The following is an 11,250-nucleotide window of genomic DNA, read 5'->3' as shown; positions in this document are numbered from 1 at the left end:
ATAGTAAACTTAAAAATGCCGCTTCAGAGAACAGGGAGGGACACTGGGCTGAGCTGGGTGGGAGGGCTGCCCCGTCACCAGAGGCCAGGCCCTTGGGGCTGTGGCCAGGCCATCGGGCAGAGAAGACAGCAGCTGATCCCCGAAGTGAAGCCCGCAGGCAGACTGGTGCAATCGTGGTGAGAATCGACGTGTGGAGTGATGTATACTTCCGTTCCCCCAACCAATTTCTCTCTATTTCATCACTTGATGAATCTGTGTACTAATTAATAGCTGCTACTTCATACTCAGCAGCTTAAGCTGCAGCTGAAAATTACAACAGCCGAGAATGAGTGATGGCCCAGATACACTAATTACGTCTCCAGGGAAGTGCCCAGGATCTGCAGACCATTTTCTCTACTCCTCCGTCGCCTTCCCCGGGTGAGTAAGTTTGCTCTAATCACTTTTGAGGAAAGCAAGTTCTGTAGTAATTCGAGCATCTGGGGGTTCTTTAGTGGAGAGTCAGGGTAGGGTTGGGTGCGGTCTCGTACCCCGATCCTGTACAGTGGTTGCCCCCGGAGTCTTTCCATTGTAATGGGGTACACACTCCACCCACACTCGCTCCGGAAAGCTCCAGGAGGAAAGTGATTGCATCAGCGAGAAGAACTTGCAGGGGTGGGGGCTGGGGCTGGCCCTGGGCACGCAGATCGGCTCCAGCGACATCCCCAGGACACGGTCTCTCCATGTCTGAGCACTGTTCTCTCATTCCTCGGCTTCATTCAGAAGCAGCCTTTCTCTGCAGCTGCAGAATCAGCAGCTCTGGGCTCGCAGGATCCTCAGCGCTTGAGGCCCCGGGGGAGAGAAAGTATCTTTCTCCCAGGGCCCAGCTCTGCCCAGCTGCTGTGCCCTCCTCTGCCCCATCAGGCACCACGGCTGTGCTCTGCCGGGCTGCCTCCTGAGCCCACCCGGCTGGGAGAAGCCAAACAGCCAAGCAGGACTGCAGAGTGGACGAGGGAGGAGCCTGAAGAGGAAGCAAGGCCAGGCGTGCACGCAGGAGGCCAGCTCTGGCCTCAGGCGAATACGCCTTAGCGCCCACCCAGAGGACGAGGACCGGAGTCCCCCGGCCCTGGTCCCCTGCTCTTCCCCCTGCACTCACGGGAGCTGTCGGTGCTGTGTCTCCCTGTCAGGTGTGAGGTGGGCACTGCTCCCTGTGCGTGGGTTTTGTTACCAGAACTTGGACATAAGTTCAGAGCGGGACCTTGAGATTTTTAAAGTCTCGTTTTATTATTCTTGCTAGAGGCCCGGTGCATGAATTTGTGCACCCGTGGGATCCCGCAGCCTGGCCTGCGGGATTGGGCTGAAACCTGAAACTGGCTCTCTGACATCCCCTGAGGGGTCCTGGATTGCGAGAGGGCACAGGCCAGGCTGAGGAATCCCACCAGTGAACAATCGGGCTGGGGAGGGACTGCAGGAGGGCTCCAGGGTGTGTCTGGCCCATCTTGCTCAGTCCCAATCGGCCAGACCCCAGCAGCAAGCTAACCTACCAGTCGGAGCATCTGCCTCCTGGTGGCCAGTGCACATCATAGCTAGCGGTTGAGCAGCCTTAGCATATCATTAGCATATTACGCTCTGATTGATTGAATGGACAACTTGACGACCAGACACTTAGCATATTAGGCTTTTATTATATCGGATTATTTATTGTATGTTCATTATAGACAATTTTAGGAAATGCAAAAAAACTAGGGAAAAAATTCACTCTGAAAGGTTGCTACAGCTGGTAGGTGGCGTATTTCCTTCTTTTTACCTGGGTGAGCTTAAGCTGTTTGTATAACTTGGCACCTGCTTTTCCCCCTAAAAATCTTAACTTCCTCAGGTTGCTGCCTTGATGACCTGCGTGGAGCTGGCCTGGAGCTCCTTGGTCCCGAGTGGAGCCTGGGCCTCGGGACAGGCTGCCGCCCAGCTGGGCTGAGCTCTCCCAGGAGGGCCAGGGGACGCTCCCAGGGGGAGAGAAAGATGGGCAAGGAGCCAGGCAGGTCCTGACTCTCAGACAACCCAACTGTTGCAACCCCAACACTTCTTCAAGACCCCCCCCCCCCATCCTGTGCACACAACATCCTGTGCGTGCAACAGCCAGCAACAGCCCCACGGTTTGGCTGCTGCCTGACTGCACTGCTCCTGGCGCAGCTGTCGGTGAAGTGGGAAGCCAGAGGCACATCAGCCCGGGCCGGTTTCCTCTCGCTGGCTGGCTGGTGGCCCCCTGCAGAATATCAAGTCCCTTTGCTGGTGCGTCTGCTTCTGGGGGCCCCCCTGCCTCACCAGGAAGGACTTGTGAGGCAGCTTCTGAGTGTCCCACGGTCTCCTGGCCCCACCGCGGTGAGTCCCGAGCAGTGGCTCTGCTCCTACCCAGCCCAGTTACAAAACGCCCACTGTTTACCCCGGCAGGGCGCTGAGCGGTCCCCAGGGCTCTTCCCTCCGTGTGGAAAGCCACGCTCAGGAGTTTAGGCTCAGAAATGATTCGCTGGCGTGGTTCCCTGTTGCTCTTACAGCCCATGGTGCGGTCACACACATTCTGTAAGGGAAGTGACTTCTCACCGGATAGGTCACAACACCTCTCCAGAGCGAGAGCTGGTGGAGGTGGGGGTGGGGGTGGGAGAGGGAGTGGGGAAGATCTGGGTGGGGGTGAGAAGTGGGGGTCTCAGCCAGTCATTCCCCCAGAAAGCCGGCTACTCGCCCGCGCCACCTGGTGACTGGGAGAGGTATGACGGCGCTTTGGGCAGCGGAAAAGATGATAAGGGAGCGGGAGCGTTGGCCGTGGGTGGGCCTGGAGGACAGTCCTCCGGCAAGAGGCCGCCGGTGGACACGGCACAGGCCTGTCACCAAGGAGGTGAGGCCTGAGGAAACCTAGGAATTTCCATTAAAACTGAGCATTTTACTGAGAAGGAAAGAAGGGAGTTAGGGATGGCAGTTCCTCACAATATTAAGCATAGAGTTGCCCTATGACCCAGTAAACACCAAAAAGAATTGAAGGCGGGGAATCGGATACTTGTCCACCCCTGTTCATGTAGTCACAGTCGCCAAAAGGTGGGAGCAACCCCGGTGTCCCTGGACAGATGAGTGGGCAAGCAACGTGCGGTCCATCCGACAAACAGTATGATTCGGCCAAAGAAGGGAGGAAACACACAGGCTGCAAGGTGGGTGAGCCAGAGGTGGCGGGGAGGGTCGGAGGGGCCGGCCGGCCCGGGCTGCGGTGGGCAGGCTGAAGAAAGCGTGTCTCCAGTAATATTTGTGGAAGTGTTTGGTTTGCTTGGTGTTGAGGAATGAATTGTAACTTTCATGCTCGGTGATCTGTGCTGAGGATTATGGGAATTCGGGGTAAGGGAGGGGGTGTGTGGAAGGGACCTTATGATGCAACGGATGAAGCTGCCCGCGCTGCTCTCATGGACCGCAGGGCCGCGCGAGGAATTGTCCCCTGAGCCTGCCCTCCCTGAGCAGATCCAGGCTGTTTAATTGTAGCCGAAACAAAAATAAATGCTTAGAGTAGGAGCGCCAGGGGCTCTCCGTGATTATATGCGTGAACCTCAGCGTTGGGGTTCTGGGCATCTATTGTGAATGTCCAGGAGCCGCCTCTGCTATTTCCAGTTCCAGAGAATGTTCCAGATGGGAAGGGAGCTGGTGATGGGCCTCCGAAGAGGCGGGTTCACTGTGGAGTCGGCCTTGGCAGGAGCCTGGGTGTTCTGTTTTAAATTGGGAGGAGCTGTTCTGGAATCCTCACGGGCCCTGGGTGGAAGGGGGCAGTTAAGTGCTCCTCTCCTCAGCAGGTAGTCAGTGTGTATGTGGGGGGGTGCGGTGGGGGAGTGCAGTCAGATGAGCAACCCCAGGCAGTGGGATGGCTTCTGCCGACTTCCGAGCTGCCCAGAGTGACTAAGCACAGTGCATGGACATAGCAGCTAAGAATGTCACCGCCCACCTCCCAAACTTTCCGAGGAAGCAGTGGCCCAGCTGAGGCCGTCTGAACAAAACGGGGGCGCCCCAGTGTGTGTGCAGCCAGAGCTGGGCTTCCCTGGAAGAGAACGCTGTCTGCGACCGTCTCCGTTCCTTGTCCACAGACAGACAGACAGACAGACAGACAGATCCTCTGGTGGGCGTCTGTGGCTCAAGCCCAGGCACTTCCACTGGGCCAGGCCCCGCCCGCCCACACCAGGTGGCACCAGTTAGCCATGACCTGGCAGGTCAGCTATCCCACGACAACAGGCCACTTAGAACCCGTCAGCCTGGGGTCCTCGTCCATAAAGAGGGCTCGGTCCTGCCCAGGCAGCCGCCCAGGCCACCGTGAAAGCCTGTGAACAGCCAAGTGTGGCTTCAGTTGCTACCGGCCACCCTGGCAGTGCCCCCTCACGGTCTGTGCCTCCTCTGAGGCCTTTTACAAATCCTCACCTAAGGCTCTGTGGTTTTCTAAAATTGATGGAGAGGGAGGGAGAGAGACATGGATGCCCACACCCCTAAGGAGGGGAGCGGCGGCCTGTGGTGTACAGACCGGTGCTCCAACCCGCCAGGGCCTCCTCGGGGCTCCCGCGATGGAAGGGCGGTGGGTGCTGTGGCTGAGACACACACTGCATTTGAAGATTTAGTGAGAAGGGGCGGTTGAAATATCTCAATAACTTAATACTGAATATGGGTCAAAATGACAATATTTTGAAAAATATTTGATTGAATAAAATATATTATTAAATTAAAAAAAATAAGGTCGTGAAAAGTAGTAGCAAAATGACTGAGCCCGGCGACCTCAGGGTTGGAGGCAGAGCCTAAGGGTGTGGGTCCACCGGTCACAGCCGGTGCTATGGGATGCGGGCAGGCTGCACCGAGCCGGAGGCACCGCCCAGCGCCCCTGCGCCCGCCTCCCCCTGGGGACACCCCGAGTGCGCCTGGCCCCCAGCACCGCCCCATAGGACCAAGTGTTTCACAGTCAGTAAACAGGGTCTTTTCAGGTTCCGGTCAGTAATAATAAACCCTAAAACAGTGATGGTGAACCTATGACACGCGTGTCAGAGGTGACACGCAAACTCATTTTTTGGTTGATTTTTCTTTGTTAAATGGCATTTAAATATATAAAATAAATATCAAAAATATAAGTCTTTGTTTTACTATGGTTGCAAATATCAAAAAATTTCTATAGGTGACGGCACCCGAGTTAAGTTAGGGTTTTTCAAAATGCTGACACGCCGAGCTCAAAAGGTTCCCGTCACTGCCCTAAAACCACTCCTACCAGCAGCCAGGACAGTCCAACAGGGGCAGCCCTTGCCTGGGAGGAAACGGCATTTCTCACCCGGAGGCGGGAGGGGCAGCGCGGGGCGGACACCTCCCACGCCTCGGTTAGAACTCGGACTTAACGCGGTTGCTGATACTTACTCGGCTCTTTTCGGCTCCAAGTGCTTTCCAGGTTCTCAACCCTGGGGGCTCCCTGGAGGAGGAAACCGAAGCTCAGAAACCTGAAATCCAGTAAGTGGAGGGCTGTGTTAGAACAGAGAGAGAGAGAGAGAGAGAGAGAGAGAGAGAGAGAGTCATTACTTCTTGGTTTCCAGAAACCTTCCCCTCTAAAACCGAGGTCTCCACAGTGCAATTCCTGGAAAAGTGAATGTCCTGGTCTTGGCTTTATGTATTTGGCCAGGAAGGGACTCAGGATCTTCTCAGCTCTCTTGACTCCTGTCACTGCACTTGCTTCTTAGTTACCGGATTTACTAAATCAGGAAAAAACCAGCCATAGAGGCTCAGAGACCCCACTGAGCAGGGGCGCTTGCGCCTTTGGGAGAGTCTGGCCTGGTGGGGGAGAAGCTGAGGCCGAGGCCAGCCCAGGCTGAGCTGGAGTCCCAGGCAGCTCCTCTGTGTCCTCCCTCCCCGCCCTCCATGGCCCTTCCCCGCCCTCCTGGCTGGCCCCACTCCTCCCATGTAGTAGCTGCCCTGGCCCACTGCCCACTGCCCATGACACTTCCATCTGCCCTGGACCCTTCCCGCCTCGGGCCTCCTCACCCCTCATGCAGGAGACCCTCCTGAGGTCCACCCTGCGCTCGCCCCCCACCCCCCCACCCCCCCACACACAGTGACTCCTGCTCAGAAGTGCCCTGGGCCCCTCAGGGGCAGCCCTCAGCTGCCAGGCCTGCGGTCCTCGATGGAACCCCTCCTGCCACATCCCTCCCCCCCCTGCTCACCCACAATGACCTCCATCCGGGAATCTGCTTCTCTCCTCGCCCTCCAGAGTCCATCCCTTCCCCCCAAGCCCGGGAACTCCTAACCGTGCTCCCCAAGGCTCCTCAGAAATGTCCCGCCTTCAGGGGTCACTGCCTGGCCACCCCACCCTCCCTCCCAGGCCACCGTCGTCCCTTATTGCTGTTTCTGTCCCGACTGGCGGTCAGGTCTGTCTTCTCCGGGAACCCGGGCACCCAGCACAGGTCTGCCCAGTGCCCGATGCGGGAGGGACGGGTGTGTGTCTCCCGGTGCCTGGGTCAGCCCTTGGCCTGCATCTCCCGCACGGGCTCTGTCCCTGTGCAGGAGCTTGGGGAGGACGGTGATGTCCCGTGTTAGAGGAAGGACGGCTTCCCACACCGCCCGCTGCTTCTGGCTAAGGTCAGACTGGACCCCACGCTGCTCGGCCACCCTGCCCGGGGTCGCTAACAACCTCAGGGGGGCTGGGGAGGCTGGGGACGGCCTGAGATGGACGCAGAGGATTAGAACGCTGGCCCCCGGGGCCTGGTGCACACGGATCAGGGAGGGGATAGGGTCGCCCCTGTGGGTCTCTGACCAGGAGGACCAGGTGGGTGGCAGCGCCATGGACCCCGACTGTGAAAAGCCGATTTTGCTTTTTTAAAAGTGTCCCTTCAGGGGGTTGCTAACCGCGGTGCTTTGCGTACGGGTTAGGTTTCGTCAGCAGGCCCCGAGTTCTGTGTTTCATGCCTTATTTGGGGAGGCCCAGAGGCAGGGTTGTGCCGTAGGCTCCGTTTCCGATCCCCTGTGTTGTCTTTGGCCATTAAAGGCACAGTCTGTAAACCCGGCACATAAAGATGGCACTCCCTCAGCTTCCGGACGACGGACGACGCAACGACGAACCCTGTGGCCGATGTCTTCCTTCATTTTTTTTCTTTTATTTCTCCTCCTGGATTCCCCAGGGGACAGGCCTCCGGAGAGTTCCTTAGGGGTGAGGAGACCTGTGTTTCTGCTCTCTCACTGTCGGGCCTGGAAGTGCCTGGAGAATATCTCCACTGTTTTACGTGTCTGCTACCCTGCGGCCTCCTCCTTACGCCCCCACGTGTTTTCTTTCTTGCGTTCTTTTTTTCTTTTAAAGAATCATTCATTGATTTTTAGAAGGAGGAGAAGGGAGAGAGAAAGAGAATCACTGATGTGAGAGTGAAACATTGATTAGCGGCCTCCCTACCGTGGATGGAGCCCGGAACCTGGGCGTGTGTCCGGACCAGGCACTGAACCGGTGACCTCTGGGTGCCTGGGACGACACGACACCCAACCAACTGAGCCACACTGGCCAGGGCTGTTTTTAATTTGTTTAGTTAATTGATTTGATTTTTCTGGTGTGGTTTTTAAAATAAGTTTTAATCCTCACCCAAGTACTAGTACATGCTTAGAGAAGGGGTGTGGGTGGGGGAGAGAGAGAGAGAGGAGGAGAGAAACATCCATGTGAGAGAGAAACATCGATCAATTGCCTTCCTTACGTGCCCCGACAGGCGATTGAACTTGCACCCCAGGCATGTGCCCTGACCGGGAATAGAACCAGCAACTTTTCGGTGCGGTGCACAGGGCGATGCCAGGCGGTCCCTTTCTCCCCAGCCCCGCCCCCTCCCCCCCCCCACACACACCTACCACCCGGCGTGTCCTTCCTCCATGAACTCCCATCTCAGCTTCACCTGGGGCCTTTCAGTCCTTTTGCGCAGAACGTCTCTCCCATCTTCTCATATTTCAAACCTCAGTTTGAACGCACACCCTGGAGTGCCCTCTGTGGTCCCTGGATGATCCTTAGGCCCCGAGCCAGGGCTGCGGACACAGGGCAGAGGCGGCTCCACAGCCTGGCATGGCCGGCAGACCCACCTGGGCCATGACAGCGCAGTGGGGTCCCCCCAAGGGAGCCCCAAAGCCTGCCCACGTGCCGGAAGCCACAAAGGCGGGCAGGAGGGATGGCCCTGAGTGACTAGCCAGGAGAGAAAGGTGCCGAGTGCTGAGGCAGGGCCTCTCCAGTGAGGGGCTGGTCTTGGGGAGGCGGACACGGCAGCTGGCGGGCCTCACGGACGGGATTCCACACCCATTCATTCAACAAACACCTATCAAGAGTCTACCCTGCGCCTGGCCGGTGTGGCTCAGTGGTCGAGCGTCTTCCCATGCACTGAGAGGTCACCTGTTCGACTCCCGGTCAGAGCACATGCCCGGATTGTAGGCTCGGCCCCCAGTGCGGGGCGTGCAGGCGGCAGGCAGCCAGTTGATGTTTCTCTCTCATGGATGTTTTCATCTCTCTCGTCCCTTCTTCTCTCTCTAAAATCAACAAGAACATATTTTTAAAAAAGAACTACCCCTGGCTCTGCAGCCCACGCGGGGAGCACAGTGCGCGTCCCGGGGGAGGGGCAGCGGACGGTGAGGCAGGGCTCGCCGACTGGGCACCGCACGCAGGGAGCCATATTGGGGTGACCCCGTGTCCGGTGGGAGGAGACTCGGAGCTCAGGGGCTTGGGAGGAAGACGCTGGCCCAGCAGACGCCCAGCCCTGAGCAGAGCCGTGGCCTCATGAGGCCCTTCCCCACGTGCAGTCTGTCCTTTGTCCGACCTGCGGGATCCTCCAGCGGCCCGCCCTGCAGGCCCAGGCCTGGTCCCTCCGGCAGCACAGAGGAAGGTGCTGGGTGACGATTCCGTGTGCTTCCGCTGTTCTCTCACACTTCTTCCTCTGCAAGGTAACGATCCGGACCGATCACCCCTCTCAGGGCGGATAATTCACCGTGGGAACCAGTGGCAGCGTGAATTATACCTGATTTCCTGAAATGGCTTTGCACGTTAAAGCACCCCCTTTAACTGGGGAGTTGACATAACTCGGAATTCCTGCAGTGATTGTAATTCTGCTGTTTAGTTAGTACAGCCATGTGCAGAGCCTCCACCTCCACCCTCTGCACTCCCCAGAACCTCTGCAAGTCAGCAAGTACTCCCCCCCGCCCTCCCCCCCCCCCCAGAGAGAGAGAACGAGAGAGAGGCAGAGAGAGAGAGAGAGGCAGAGAGAGAGAGGGAGGCCGACTAAAGTGTGTCTCTCAGAGAGGTTAAATGACTTACGTAAGGTCGCACAGCACAGCTGGTGAACTCTGACCTCAGGTGTGACCAGCCTACCTGCCCACCTCCTTTCATCCCCGTGAGGCTCTGATCCAGGCTGTGGAAGCTGCCAGGTGCCTGAATCCCCCTCCCGCTGCTTTGGGGGTGGAGACCCCCCTCCGAGGGGAGATGACAGGATGGGCAGGGAGGGGGGTGGGAGATGGCCAGCTGGGGACAGGCTAGACCAGTGATGGCGAACCTTTTGAGCTCGGTGTGTCAGCATTTTGAAAAACCCTAACTTAACTCTGGTGCCGTGTCACCTATAGAAATTTTTTGATATTTGCAACCATCCTAAAACAAAGACTTATATTTTTGATATTTATTTTATATATTTAAATGCCATTTAACAAAGAAAAATCAACCAAAAAAATGAGTTTGCATGTCAGAGGTGACATCATAGGTTCGCCATCACTGGGCTAGACCCAGGCGCAGGGGACAGCAAGGAAGGGCGCTGCTTGGCGGCCAGGTTGCCGCCGGCTGTAGGAGCAGGTTGGCCTGGTACCATCCCGCAGCTCCTGCCTCCGCAGACACCCCTTGGGCCTGCGGGCTCCCTGGCCTCATGTCACAGGTGCACGCAGCTCTGCCAACAGGCGGATCCCATGGAGACTCGGCTCCCTTGTTCTGTAACCAAATCACCCTTCAGCCAGAAATCAAAGGACAGAAGCAGCGGCAAGTAGGTGGGGGGGGGGGGGGCAGGAGGGGAGGAAGACTGTGCAGAGGCCCCTCCTGGAGGTCCGTCCTTCACCAGCTCCTCAGACCAGCAGGGGAAGCTGTGGGGCGTGGTTATGGTGTTTTGGCCAGGTTCAAGCCTCAACTAATGAAAGGCCAGGGTCCTCTCACTGCCACGTGCAAGTCCCAGCTGGAGGGCAGGGCCCTCCCAGCACCATCATAGCCAACGGCTGTGGTTGTAAGCTTGACCCTATGGTCCGAACACGTGGCCCCACGTGCCTTGTGATAGCGTTCGGGTGCATGTAGTTGAGTGAGGATGAAACTCACGAGAATGCTGTAAACAACGTGATCACGCCCCTACTCTGCCTCGTGGCATCTGCTATAAAATAAAGACACGGCTTGTGGGCGCTGTCTCCTCGTCAGGGAGCAGCGTCCCGCCAAGACCCAGCTTCCATTCTCTTGTCTGTCTTTTTTCAATCCTTTCACCCCCCCCCCCAACCCACTCAGGGCCCCTTTTGGCCGTAACAGGAAGCCCCCACACCCCAACTCCCTGCCACTCCCCTGGCTGCAGGGCCCAGCCCTCCTCCTCCGCTTAGATCCCGCCCCTGCACTCACATTCCTACCCTCTGTCCCTTCCTTCGTTCATTCACCTGAGGACCATGTACTGGGCTGCTCCCTGGGGCCAGGGCCCGGGCCCCAGGAGGGAATCAGGCCGAGGTCCCTGCCCTCTACAGAAGCCTCTGGATGGCTGGCGAGACAGGTGTGCCAACCAGCAGGTACAGGTGAGGGGGTGCGTGCGGTCAGACCCCTGTGCGTGGTTCAGAAGGTGAGCTTGGATGGGTGGGGAGGGCCACACCAGGGGAGGTGACACTGAAGCTGGGATTTGGGGGTCCATTTAGAATTCATCACAAGCTCTGCCCCCAAGTCCTTGGGCCCACTCAGACCCTCTCTCACCTCATTACCAATGCCGCCCATCATCCTCCACAGGCCGGTGCTGAGAGCCTCGGGGTCCTGCCCGCCAGGCAGCCTCCCCCATGCCAGGGTCCCGCTGTGAGGCCTGCGTGAGGCTCTCACACCCCGTCCAGACCCCTTCTAAGAATCCCGTGGACCTGGGCCGTCAGGCAGGGCCCTGGCTCAGCCCCGCACTTGGTTTACTGCCCCGCGGTGCTGCCTTGCGATTTGTAATCGCTGAGCCGGGCTCTGCGCTTCATCTGCACTGAGCTCTGCAAGCCAAGCAGCGGCTCTGACCCAGCCTCACC

This window comes from Myotis nattereri (assembly GCF_964212035.1).
Source record: "Myotis nattereri genome assembly, chromosome: 2".
In the NCBI taxonomy this organism is placed as follows: Eukaryota; Metazoa; Chordata; class Mammalia; order Chiroptera; family Vespertilionidae; genus Myotis; species Myotis nattereri.
This window is presented reverse-complemented; position numbering follows the sequence as displayed.